General features: G+C 45.5%; 1 protein-coding gene across 3 annotated transcripts in view; it reads right to left on the reverse strand.

Moving 5' to 3' along the window:
- LOC142590582 (uncharacterized) overlaps positions 1-11716 on the reverse strand; it is a 123886-nt gene extending 112170 nt beyond the window's left edge. The window contains exon 1 of one of the 3 annotated variants that reach the window (XM_075702887.1): positions 11403-11716. The gene's annotated coding sequence lies outside the window, so the exon portion shown is untranslated. The remainder of the gene's footprint in view (positions 1-11402) is intronic. The other 2 variants (XM_075702888.1, XM_075702889.1) reach the window with 2 other exon arrangements.
- Positions 11717-12425: the final 709 nt, after the last annotated feature.

The raw sequence follows: 12425 nt of genomic DNA on the forward strand, positions 1-12425 counted from the left end.
TCTCCGATTGTATTTCTCCTTTCTTTTTTATACATTCAGTGACTCCAACTGACCACTCATTATGCACTGTACACATTACATGACCTACCTGCTCCACTCATAGACAATCTTAACATGAACATGAATCAAACCTGTTTTATATCTTATCTATATAATCAAACCTGGTAAATAGCACCAAATAGCACTGCCAAAAAGCACTATAAAACCAAATAGCACTGCCTCTGACCTCGGACTATCTAAACCTGTTTTATATCTTATCTGCCCACCTCTTGAGCATCACACCGAACATTTTCCATTACGCTGTTTGTTCTGTGGTCCAGTGTCATGGCTCATGTTGGCTCATGGCTCATGTTGTGCAGTTGCAATGTTTCCCCTGCATTTTAAGTGGCACGAGTGTGAAAGCAGTAATATGACAGGCTTTGTAGACGAATACTATGTGGATGTACAAACCTCAAGCGCAGTGCCAACCAATCTGACCACATTTTCAGCGACATGATAGCTCATCATTTTTTTGGCTACCCCACCACCAATTATCCCCATTTCAATGCTGGTATATGCAGGGATGGTACTCTCAAGAGGTCACTTTCGCAGATACAATCACAAGATTTCACTTTTGCGAGATTTCAGTTCTGCTCATGTCATGCAGCTGAGACCCAGCAATGTATTTTGCTTGCGCCGACAGAAAGACTTAACACAGCATTATTTTACATCAAACTGACATAATGGCATTCCGAGATGCTCCTGTGGCAGTTCAGCATTCTCATCGCGAGCACTTTTAACTTTGTACTACTCATTTTCTCCACTCCACCAGCCTTCAATGATTTCCAGCAGGTGTTTGCTTTGTGGAAAACAGGCATCTGGAAGGTTTGAAGTTACAAAAGTTGGTCTCGTAATCAACCACACCTTTGTTTGCACTGCCACTATGTGCTCTTCACAAATATGATAGGTGGTTTGAAAAAAGCCACAAACTGCATAGATCATTTCTTGCAAGAGAGCCTACAAGTATGGCAAATCGTTTGTGTGGAAGTCCGCAAGTTAGAGGAAGTATCATGAAAGGAAAACCTTTTCATCCACTTAGACTAGCATGATGCTACAAAGGAAACCAATACAAGTTTCTAAGAAGGGAAGCTTCGCAGCTCAAGGTTCACCCTCATCCGGGGATCAAAAATGGCACTATCGTCTTTTTGGGGCGGTCACTCAACCATCCGAGCTCCGATGGTTGAGTGAATTAACAAACAACTCAGAATGCAGGGACACTGAATATGAAAAATCAGTTCTGCAAAAGATCCATATGGTAGAGGAAGGTTCATGGACACCTACCTAAAAATTAAAAAGAAAAAAAAGTTTGTAAAATGTTTTATAGAAGATTTCTGTGCCAGTACTCCTTAAAGTTTTGCATTGCCTCGCCAATAAGATTTACTTCACAGTGTGCTTGGTGCCAAATTTTCCACAGATAGCATAGTTCATGCTTTGAAACCCTATCCCTTCCTCCTGACCCTTTTACCACATTGCACTATGGTGCATAAGCCAATTCTAAATTGTATGAAAGAAGAGTATTGGAAGATTCAAACTATCATGTGGGAGAAGTAAAGGTGGCAACCAAGGCTGCTGACGCTCTATTGCAATTTTCTCGCAGCTTTGCCGACTAACGCGCAGACAATTTTCTTTGGCAATGAAGACGAAAGCTACAAGGGTGGAGATTCTGCATCTTACTGCACCCAGAAGTCTGACAACGTTCATGTCACGAGTGACCGGACTAAACACACACAGCGAAAAAGGTGTGAAGGTGCATGCAAAGACGACGATGACTCAGGTCGTCAAAACAAAATTGAGAGCATTTATTAAATGATAAAAAGGAAAGAAACTGGGACACATGACACGCAAGAGAAGAGGAAGAAAAAGAAGATGAAGGCTGCTGAGCTGCGCATTGCTGACATAGATGAGGAACAGGGCAGACGTATCTCCAGCTGTGCTCTGGAGACGGGAAGGAGCAGCCTTGGGCACTCAGACTGGAGAGGGGGCTGCCTGGAGATGGTTGTCAGCAGATCCAGATCCCAAGTCCCGACTACATTGCCGTGGCATTGCTCCACGGGCCTGGCCTACCCCTGCATTTCTGTCATTGGCCACTGCCCAGTGCCATGGAGGTAACCGCGTGACCACATCAGCGGCACAACACCCAACTGGACCACATCCTGTGCCCTGCTAGTCTTGGCAAAGAGCCACAATCCTGTCACTTGCAACAGAGCTCAACGCCTACGCCAGGTCAGAACCGCGGAGGCCAATGTCCGCCATGACTGGTGATGGTCAAGAACATTCGATTTCTAAAGTCTACTTGTTTAGTCGATCTGAGGAACAGTATAAGTTAAGGTCTAGTTTGTTTTGCATGTACTATAGTATAGCTAGTTTAGGATGTTGGACGTCATTGATTGTTTCTTGAGATTAATGTTTTATTATGTTTTCACCATGTACCAGCCTGTTCCTAGAATGGTAAAATTCGTGAAAATTGGCAAACCTGCCAGGATTTGCTTTTCCTGCCCTGTCATGGATTTTGGCTATGTAGAAATTCATTGGGACAACAGTCCAAACTTAGTGATGCAGTTGGGGTTTTCCAAGGATGAAACAAATGATTAAAATTTTTTGAGTAACAGAAAGAAATCACTCAAAAGGTATGCGAGGCAGAATGTGCCGAAGTCCAGGAGGTGCACACTAAGGAAAACGAAAACCTAGAACTTAATCTGCAATTGGCACAAGCCACATAGTATTGCCGCGATGATGACTGTGCGGCATCAGTGTCCTCTGGCTAGCACTCTCCTGAAGACAACAAAATATGTCTGTGAAAGCTAATGGCGCCATTTGATGAAAAACGCGACAACTTGGTTGCATATTTGCATGGCTCCGAAATAAGAGCTCTTGGACAAGGCTGGGACAGGAGTAAATGAACCACAGCCCTAAATCTTTGCCTGGTGGGCTAGGCACCAAGTGTTTCCAGTAGAGTGACGACCTACGCCTCCCTGGATTACGACAAGGTTAAGACGATACCATTACGAAAATGCAGACTTACAGAGGAAGATTTCCGTGAGAGATTCCCAAATTGCAAGCCAGAAGTTGCAGAGACAGGACAGGAATTTGCATGCCACCTGTCAAATGATTCTGATCGCTGGATGGAAATTTTAAATATGGCTAAGACATAAGAGTTTGGGATTGCATGGTTAGTGAGCAATTCTTTGCTGTAATCCAACTTTAGGCATGTTCCTAAGGGAGAGGACGGCGAACTCCCTCAACGATGTAGCGTAACATACTGATAGATAAATTTTAGGGTGCACAGGGGTTAAGGAACCGAGGAAATATTAAGGAGGACTTAGCCAAAGGGAGCACCGTGATGTGTTTTCAGTGAAGGTAGCCCGTATTTAGGTCTCCATGCCATATTATACTGGTTACCTATTGTCAGGATGTGCAGAAATAAAGCAATGTATGAATTAAAATCTGTGCACGTTAGCACCAACAATGATGCAGTAAGCTATTAGCCACAATAAAATTCTAAGTGAGAAGGTCGAGGCAAGTCAAAAGAAACCTAAAATTACAGCAATGAAACATTAGGTGGGGGGTGTAGGCTTCGGCATCACCAGGGGAAAAGGCTCAGACCCCCCCCCCTCCCCCGGAGAACTCTGGAGAGGGCTCGTGCCCTGGAGCCCCTTTAGTTGGCACCTATTTGGGATACTATGAGCGCAAGACAGTGTACGGATGCCTAGAAACCAGGAGACAAGGCTCTAGTCATCCTTCCCAGCAATAGCAACAAGCTACTCATGCAGTGGAAGAGACGTTTTCATGTAACTCAAAAGAAAAATGATGCTGATTATGAATTTCTCATACTGAATCACTTTAGGTGTTTCACATAAACATGTTAAAAAAAAGTACTAAGACAGCCAAAAGAAGATTCCACCATAGCATGCGTGGTCATGACCGATAAAACTGATGCGGCAGAAATGCCCACATACAACTCCAAAGAGAGCATGGGTGTAGAAATTTGTGACAGTTTGACAGCGGTTTCTCAAGTAATTGAACCACCGTAGTTTTTTAGTTACGATGGTACCACTATGACCAAAATGTGGAAAAGCAAAATGAAAGAAATTAAATTAAAAATCAAAAGTGAGCAGTCTATATTATCTTACTTCAATACGAGTGCTACACAAAACAATATGCCCATGTTTTCTGTTTCCCTACTTAAGAAAAGTATGAAATTCTGCAACTAATATGTTTAGACACAGTGCCTGCATGCATTGTTTGCTTGTGTAGCTTTCCCTTCACTGACGAATAAGAATGTCCCTGAGTTTAGGCACACAGCTTTCCTTCTTACTCCCTGCCCACCTGGCCACTTCATACAAAGCGCAAATGCAGTACACATATTGTCCACAGACTTTTGTTCTTAAATACAGTTGGGGTAATGAATGTATCACACCGTCACAATTTATTTTGTTAAGTCCACATACCCAATTTATTTTTCACACCTCAAAATAAACTAACATGCATGAGCTGGTAACAAGACAAGTCTCAAATAAATCAGAGATGAAGGTCCGACTAAAAACAATCCTCTGTTATTGTCACTTCCGAGATGCCTTGTCGCATTTATGCTGCCTTGCCTTAAAATCTTTGACTGGCTTCATCCCTTTGTTTCACTTGTATGAGCATCGAAGAACTTTCACGAAATGGGCTTGCCCTTAATCAGGTACTTTACAACAAACGTTTACACCCTTGAGTGCCTCTTTGTCCCACAACAACAATCGTTTGCTTTCTTGAAAATTCTACTTTCCTGTCCAGAACGCCTTGTTACGGTGATAATGTGCATGCTGTTTGTGGAAGCACAAGATAGGAAAGGCATGCAAGATGGGTGATTGTTATTCTTTGGGGAGAAGGTAAGCCTCGAAGGGTTCAAACATTTCTCATAATGCGTAACAACAGAAGTGGACTAATAGGTTTCATGCACCATCAGCTGTCTGAGCCCTCCTTATTTTATGCAGTTGCTTTTGTTGTCAAATCACGTCAAGCATTGCGTGCATTTTTCCAAGTATCAAATTTCTCAAAACTATTTTCAAATTTGCCGAAAATTCTGTTACTAGGCAAGGCACTCTCAAATTTTTCAGACTTACAGAAAACTGGCTATGATATTTATTTATTTACCAAGGTGCCCAGAGCACCTTCAATAGGCACTACTATCCTGAGAAGATTCAATGAGAAATTAACAGACATAACACAGGTGTCATGCACATTACAACATGATGAAGTAAGCACCTGGCAACGAGACATGGCGCTGCACATCCTTTTGTGCTCATGTGATTGAGGATATGCAACACCATGTGCTTGCTTCGTCACAGGTTAAAAGAATGTACTTCGGCACACACTCAAAGATCCCAGAAGAACGAAAAATTGGGCAAGTTACTAATAATTCAGAGTAATGGGCAGCACAAATGATGTTGACAAAGAGAGCACTAGACAGGTATTTCACAACATATTTCACAACTTACAGCCTTGGAGTTAAACTTGTAAGATGCACTTTTCTGACAAAAACTTGCAGTGAGCTTCTGTTAGAAAGCCTGCAGATTATTAAAGCTGGTAAGACCTCTCTTGGCCGATCTCTACGTATCCATGATGATGCTTTTCTCTTTCTCACAGAAGGATATGCCAGATATAGTGTGTTACACTGGCAAGCAAAAGCAGTCACTGCATTTCCTCTCCTGCCTTTGTATACATCCTTGACCAAAGTCCAGATGCGGGTACTCTATTATTGTGTACACGATGGTGGGTGAGATGACAATCATTGGGATGATGGCTTCTATGCCAAAATTTGTGCTTAACTTATGCATTGTACAATTCATTCAGACTTGAGAGAAGTCAGATTTCGCTTGAAATCGAATAGCCCTATGCATAAATAACAAAGTCATCTACAGACACCATTCACTGTGCAACATGTAGTTACAGAGCAAACGAGCAAGTTGCAACAGTGTATGGGAGTGACGAACAAAGAATTGGCTATTCTTCAACCCTTCCCTCCAAAGCGGACTCTCCTGGTAAACACTGTTATATCGTGCATATTACTCAGTGCAACAGCAATGAAGACATTACTCATTCTCTATGTTTATTCCATCCTCCTCTTTCTCCCTCTTCGGCGGCTCCAAGCACACGCCTTCTAATGGTGCTGCGGTAGGCAGTGACGCCTTATATAACATATCCCCTCTTGAAAAAAAATGGTTGTCCGTTACTTCCAGATGTAGTCCTGCAGCTTCTTTGGTGTCTTCTTGTTGCGGGCGCTTCTCCTCATGCGCACTTCGCATCTTGGCAAATTAAATGAAGCTTGTTGTATGCGCCATGCAGCAGGTGGTTCAGGGTTCATGGGTGCATTATCTGCGCTTGATGTGTCAGGTTGTGACGGATGGCTTACAGCCGCACTAGCTGACCGGATGCTGGTGACCAGTTCATGACAGCAGTGGTACCTAATTCCATTCTGCTGATAAACTTCACGGTGAATGGCCGCTAATTTAAAAGCATTCCACACCCGCCTACCTTCCGAGAGGTAAGAGGCAGGTCCGCGCTTTCCAATAATTTTCTTGGGCGCCAAAAACTGTGACGATAGCTTCCCATAAACTGCAGGTAATTTAACCCGCACATAGTCACCAACAACGAAGTTGGGTTCTTTGGCACCGCGTTTTTCATTGGTGTAGCGCTTCGACCTCATTTGCTTGATCTTGATGCGCTCTCTCAACTGCAGTAGGGCCTTTGAAGGGTCCGTGCTGAAACATTTGCCAGGCAATCCGACAATGTCAAGTCTGGTTCGAAGTTGGTGTCCATGAAGAAGAACAGCGGGTGCAGCACCAGTAGTCGCATGAGGCATACAGAGATATGTTTGCAAGTAATCAAACATCGCTGTTCTTAGATCACGACGTTTTAACAGGGCTAACTGAATATAGGACTTTAATACCCTGTTAAATCTTTCCACAAACCATTAGCTTGCAGGTGCTAATACACAGATGAGTTCTAATGTGTGATTCTGCGCTCTGTGAGAAAATCTTCAAAATTCGCTGAAGAAAATTGTGGTCCATGATCGGATACGATACCACATGGGTATCCTTCTCTTGCGAAAAGTTCGAGTAGGAATTTTCTCACTGTAGACGTGGTCGCATCGGGCACGAAAGTCACCTCTGGCCACTAGCTGTAATTATCAGTAAGTGTAATGGCAAATCGGCAGTCAGCTGAAGCTTGCGTGAAAGGCCCCACAATGTCGATAGCAACTTTTTCCCAGGCTTTCTCGGGAAGAGTGACGGGATGCATTGGAGCTGCAGGTGTACGTGCTGATTTGCCACATGACTGGCAGGCTACACATGTGCGTACAAGTTCTTCAATGTGATTATCCATGCACGGCCACCAATATGACTCCCTAAGACGAGCTTTGGTACGACTAATTCCCGGGTGTTACTCATGAGCCAGATCCATAAGACGGAGGGTCAAAGTTGAAGGCACGAAAATCCTGTCACCCTGGCAAAGAATGTCGCTAACAACAGAGAGTTCAGATTGCATGTGAAAGTAAGGTAGCAGCTCTTTTGACAAGGATTTCTTGTCAGGCCAAGAAGTAGTGTTAAACAGCTTAACTTGAGAGATAGCCTGATCGGCGGCACTTGCTTCTTGAAGCTCTTGCATGGTAACTACTGGGGACAAGAGACATATAAATTCTTCTTCGGGTGCATCACGGATGAAACTCTGTACGGGCAGCCAGGAGAGTGCGTCAGCCACGACGTTTTCGCTACCCTTCCTGTATTCCATGATGTAGTTGTAGCACAGCAACTGTGATGACCAGTGCGCAATCCTTAATGGACGGTGACCTGTGTCTTTCGTTTAGAGGAGCGTAACCGAAGCAGCGTGGTCTGACTGCAAGATGAAAGGTCGGCCCCACAGGTAAACGTGCCAGTGCTCGCAAGCCCGGACGCAGGCAAGGGCTTCACATTCACCGACGGAGTACTTCTGTTCATGCAGTTAAAGAGCGTGTGACGCGAACGTGACAGTTTGTAGTGATGTTCTGTTATCCTGCTGCAGTACAGCACCTAATCCATATCCCGAGGCATCAGTTGTAATGTACACAGGTAACTGAGGATTAAAAAGGTGAAGAACTTCGCAAGATGTTATCAGCATATTCAGCTGCTCCAAGCCGGTTTGGGCTGCCGCAGTCCAAGCGAAAGGTGCATTTCCTCGAAGCAAAACACACATTGGCTCCACAACATCAGAAAAATGCGGGATAAACTTAGGAGTAGAAGCCTGCGAGACCCAGCAGCGAGCGAAGTTTATTTATATTTGTAGGTGATGGTGCCTTGGTTATTGCCTCGATAAATAACATTAGTGGGAATAACCCTTTGGCGCTGACAACATGGCCTAGGAAAGTCAACTCTGCGACGTCAAAAACACATTTATGGTTGAGCCTGAGGCCAGCGTCAGAGAGCCGTTTCAAAACAGTGCGCAAATTGGCCAAGTGATCCTCTCTGAAGCGTCTGTACACGATTATGTCGTCAATGTAAAACAATACGCATTTGCATCCTTGGAGGATCATATGCATCATCTTCTGAAACGCTGACAGTGCCGATGCTAGTCCGAAGCCAACCCTCTTAAAGCGAAATAGTCCGTCGTGAGTTATAACCGTCGCAAGATCATGACTCTTCGGACTTGGTGGTAACTGATGGTATGCAGAAGCTAAATCTAGCTTGGAGAATCGCTGTGCACCAGCCAAGCTGTTCAAAGGTTCCTCAGTTTGTAGCAGGGGAAAACTGTCCACTACTATAGCTTTGTTTGGCTCTCATAGGTCTACGCACATGCGAATCGAGCCATTGTCTTTTCTGGCTACGACAATTGGTGAGACCCACTCTGAAGAATCGAGATGCTCAATGATGTCCTGAGCTTCTAATTTTTGTACTTCTGCCGAGACTTGCTCACGAATAACGAGTGGTAGTCGTCTCACTTTGCTGGTCACTGGTTGAACAGATGCGCAAACTCTGACCTTGTGAATGAAACCTTTGACAGCTCCTAGCTGCTTTTCAAACAAGTGTTCCAACTCGGAACATAATTCAGGAGGGAGCACAGGTGTTTCTTGCATCATTATCAGACACCTGAGAGGTGAGCCTTGAATCTTCATATCCAGAGCTGCGATACCATCTAAACCAAGAATGGTTGTTCCTCCCGACACAATGTACAGAAGTGCATCGGCCATGAAATGAAACTGGAGCAATGAAACATCCTTTTATCGGTATTGCTGACTTAGAATAATTGAGGAGCTGGACGGATGTTGATGTCAGAGGAAATACAGTATCGAAATGGCGTCAATAAAGTTCTTCGGCTAGGATTGAAACCGATGATCCAGTGTCAATCAGGAACGGCACAGAAATTCCTTCAATTTCCAACACTGCATAAATTCCCTTCTTACGGCTCCAGATGTGACAAACACTTATGTGACCGTCCGTGTCAGCTGTATCTGCGTCGTCTTCCATGACATGCTGAATTTTTTTTTTTTTCTGACTTTCGGGAAGACTTGCCCGCCTTTTCCAGATGGCCAGTCTTTCCCCATCTGCGACACTGATGTGTCTTAGCTTTGCAGTGAGGGCTATTCGCCAGATGGTCCAAAGAGCCACAACAATAACATTCTTGCTCTTTCAGAGCTCGACAACTTTCAGTTGGCGTCTTATAGCATGTGCATGTACTACAGTGCTTTTCTCTCATATTTGAGGTGTTTGTGTTTTTAACGTGATGCACTTGTGCTTCGTGTCGTGCAAGTTCTCTCGCTTCTCTAGTCGCCTGACCATGCTGTCTCGCATTGGTAAGGGCCCGAGAAAGCGTAAGAGACTCTTCCAGAAAAAAGACATTCACGCAAGTATTCGCTAGTAGTTTTTTCTATGAGCTAGTCACGCATCATGTCGTCCGCCAAGTCACCGAAGTTGCCACTCCTGCGAGACCTCATAGTGCGGTGACGTAATTGACCGCAGTTTCACCTGGGGCTTATGCACGTAAACGGAATGGTGACGCGCTGCGGTGACATTGACAGAGCTCTTGTAGCGACCTTCAAGTGTCGCAACAACGCAGTCGAACTCATCTGGGGCAGGAGTCGTCAACGTCCCTCCGGTGACGCTTGAAGCCAAAAAGCGCGGGTCGTCCTCCGATGTGAGAGTCGGGAAGATACGTTGTCCTTCCAAGCACTAGCAGTTGAGCAGAATCGCCTTCCGATGCATGGCAGGTAAGTCGGAGGCGCCCGACGCCACCATGTAGTTCTTGAACGCTTGAATCCATTGCTCCCATGGGATGACTGGGTCTCCAGCTGACGACAGGTATGAGGGTGGTGGTTGTAGCCCCGAAATACTCATCGTAGAGGATGATATGCAGCAATCGAAGGCACAGATGAAGGGCAAGCCGGTAGCACATGGGTTGTTAAATCCTCGTCGCCAATTATGTTATATTGTGCATATTACTCAGTACGACAGCAATGGAGACAGTACTCATTCTCTGCATTTATTCCATCCTCTTTTTCCTCCCTCTTCGGCGGCTCCAAGCACGCGCCTTCTAATGGTGCTGCAGTAGGCAGCGACGCCTTATATAACAAACATGACCAAAAACGAATTCTCCACACTACACATTTGTCAACACGTGAAGCAACATACAACTCGTCTTCAAAAGCGCACCTAGGCACGGTCAGTTGCGTCACACACACACACACACACACACACACACACACTAAAAGTAACAATTATTTGTGAGCGCCTCGGGCCCGAACGCACAGGAGCAGAGCTAAGAACACGTCACAAACAAAAATGACAACGTCGCTCATCGCTAGCGAAGAAATTTAGAATTTGCGCGCCTGTGTGCGCCTTCCGTCGAAACCTCTGCGGTCAGCGCTGACGCCACAATCAGTGGTGTCACAAAAAGGAAGAAGAAACTGCATTGTCCGGTTTGCTTGCAGACGAGGCTATTACTAGGCCGTTCCCAACAGGTTGCGTCAAACAAAGATGACCAGCGACTGCTTTCCGGGGGTGGGGGGTTCGTCACAATTACAAGCGAGCCACAGGACGCGAAGGCAAGGAGCAGGCCTGCGCTAAACGCTGTGACGCACAGAGCGAGTCAACTGCCCAAATGGCGACGGTTGGAATGAGGGAAGTCCGCGTGTTCTGTTGTCATTTCACGCTGCAGTAAGTTTCGAGAGCTCTGCGCGTTGGCACCCAAGCGAAATCCCGAGTGATCGTCGATTGCGAGCCACGTATATAAGCTTGTGCATTCTCTGTCACTTCACGTAATAGGTGACAGAGCCAACGCACACATTGTAGTACGCGTGACACATCGTTCGTTGCTTTTACGCTTCACTGCAAATGCCGAGCGCATGCACTCACCCGATGCGACGACGGCGGCAGTGAACGGCTTCGAGTCCCAGCGGCCTCGCACTTCACCAGGCCATTGTAATCGGGTAGCCGGCGGGCGACGCAGACATTCAAAGCGACAGCAGGCGCTGCCGCGTGTCGACCACGTAGCATTTCATCGTGTACACAGATGAGCACCTCAGCAATGACGTTTATGACGAGTAGCGCAGATGACGTTCAGAGCACAACGCAACAGGCCCTTCGAAGCAGTTCAGGCAAGCTCAGCCCATCTCAGCCATTCGGCTCGCGGCAAGCTGTTTATGCGCGTAGTACGCGACAGCGCCGATGCGAGGCAGTAATAGCGGTAGCGGTAGTCTCAAATTTCATCATCGTTGATTCATTCTTCTTTAAATTATGAAAGCTGTTAGGGTGTCAACACCCGTAGTTTCTTCCCAGCAAAGCCTGAGTTTGCCTATCCTTCTATTCTAGAAGCGAGCCGCGACAGCTGAAACTTCTCCCAGCTCACGTCCTTTTGATCAGTTATTGCAAATGCTATGGGTTTAGGGTATTTGAAAACGAAAGCCCGAAGTTATTGCTTGAAATGTTACCTTTCTCTGCGTACTGATATCACAATGCGCCATAAAATTTAAAAAGAAACATTTAGGCTTCCTTCTGATGCCAGTGACAGAAGGAAAGACACCCAACGGTATCCGCACGGTGGAGACATCAAAACTTTTGTTCATGCGTTTGTTGATTCAAACATTGCGTGATGCTTCAGGGAGCACGATACACACAGCGGGATTCATATATATGCGATAAATAATTTAATAATAGCATTATTATACCGAGCGATTTCGGTTTCGGTTTCGGTTTCTAGGCTCCGGGGACTGCTATGACGTCACAGAGGAGGAAACGCAACTTGGCTTGGTCACGTGGGCCACAAAAAATAGTGACGTAAAACGATGCTGCGTCGTCTGCTCCCACGTACGCGTGTTCTCGCAGCAGAGGTAAACAACTGGCGATTCGAAGTGCATGTCGCGATTATTATAATTATTG

This window comes from Dermacentor variabilis, chromosome 8, assembly GCF_050947875.1.
Source record: "Dermacentor variabilis isolate Ectoservices chromosome 8, ASM5094787v1, whole genome shotgun sequence".
Taxonomy (NCBI): domain Eukaryota; kingdom Metazoa; phylum Arthropoda; class Arachnida; order Ixodida; family Ixodidae; genus Dermacentor; species Dermacentor variabilis.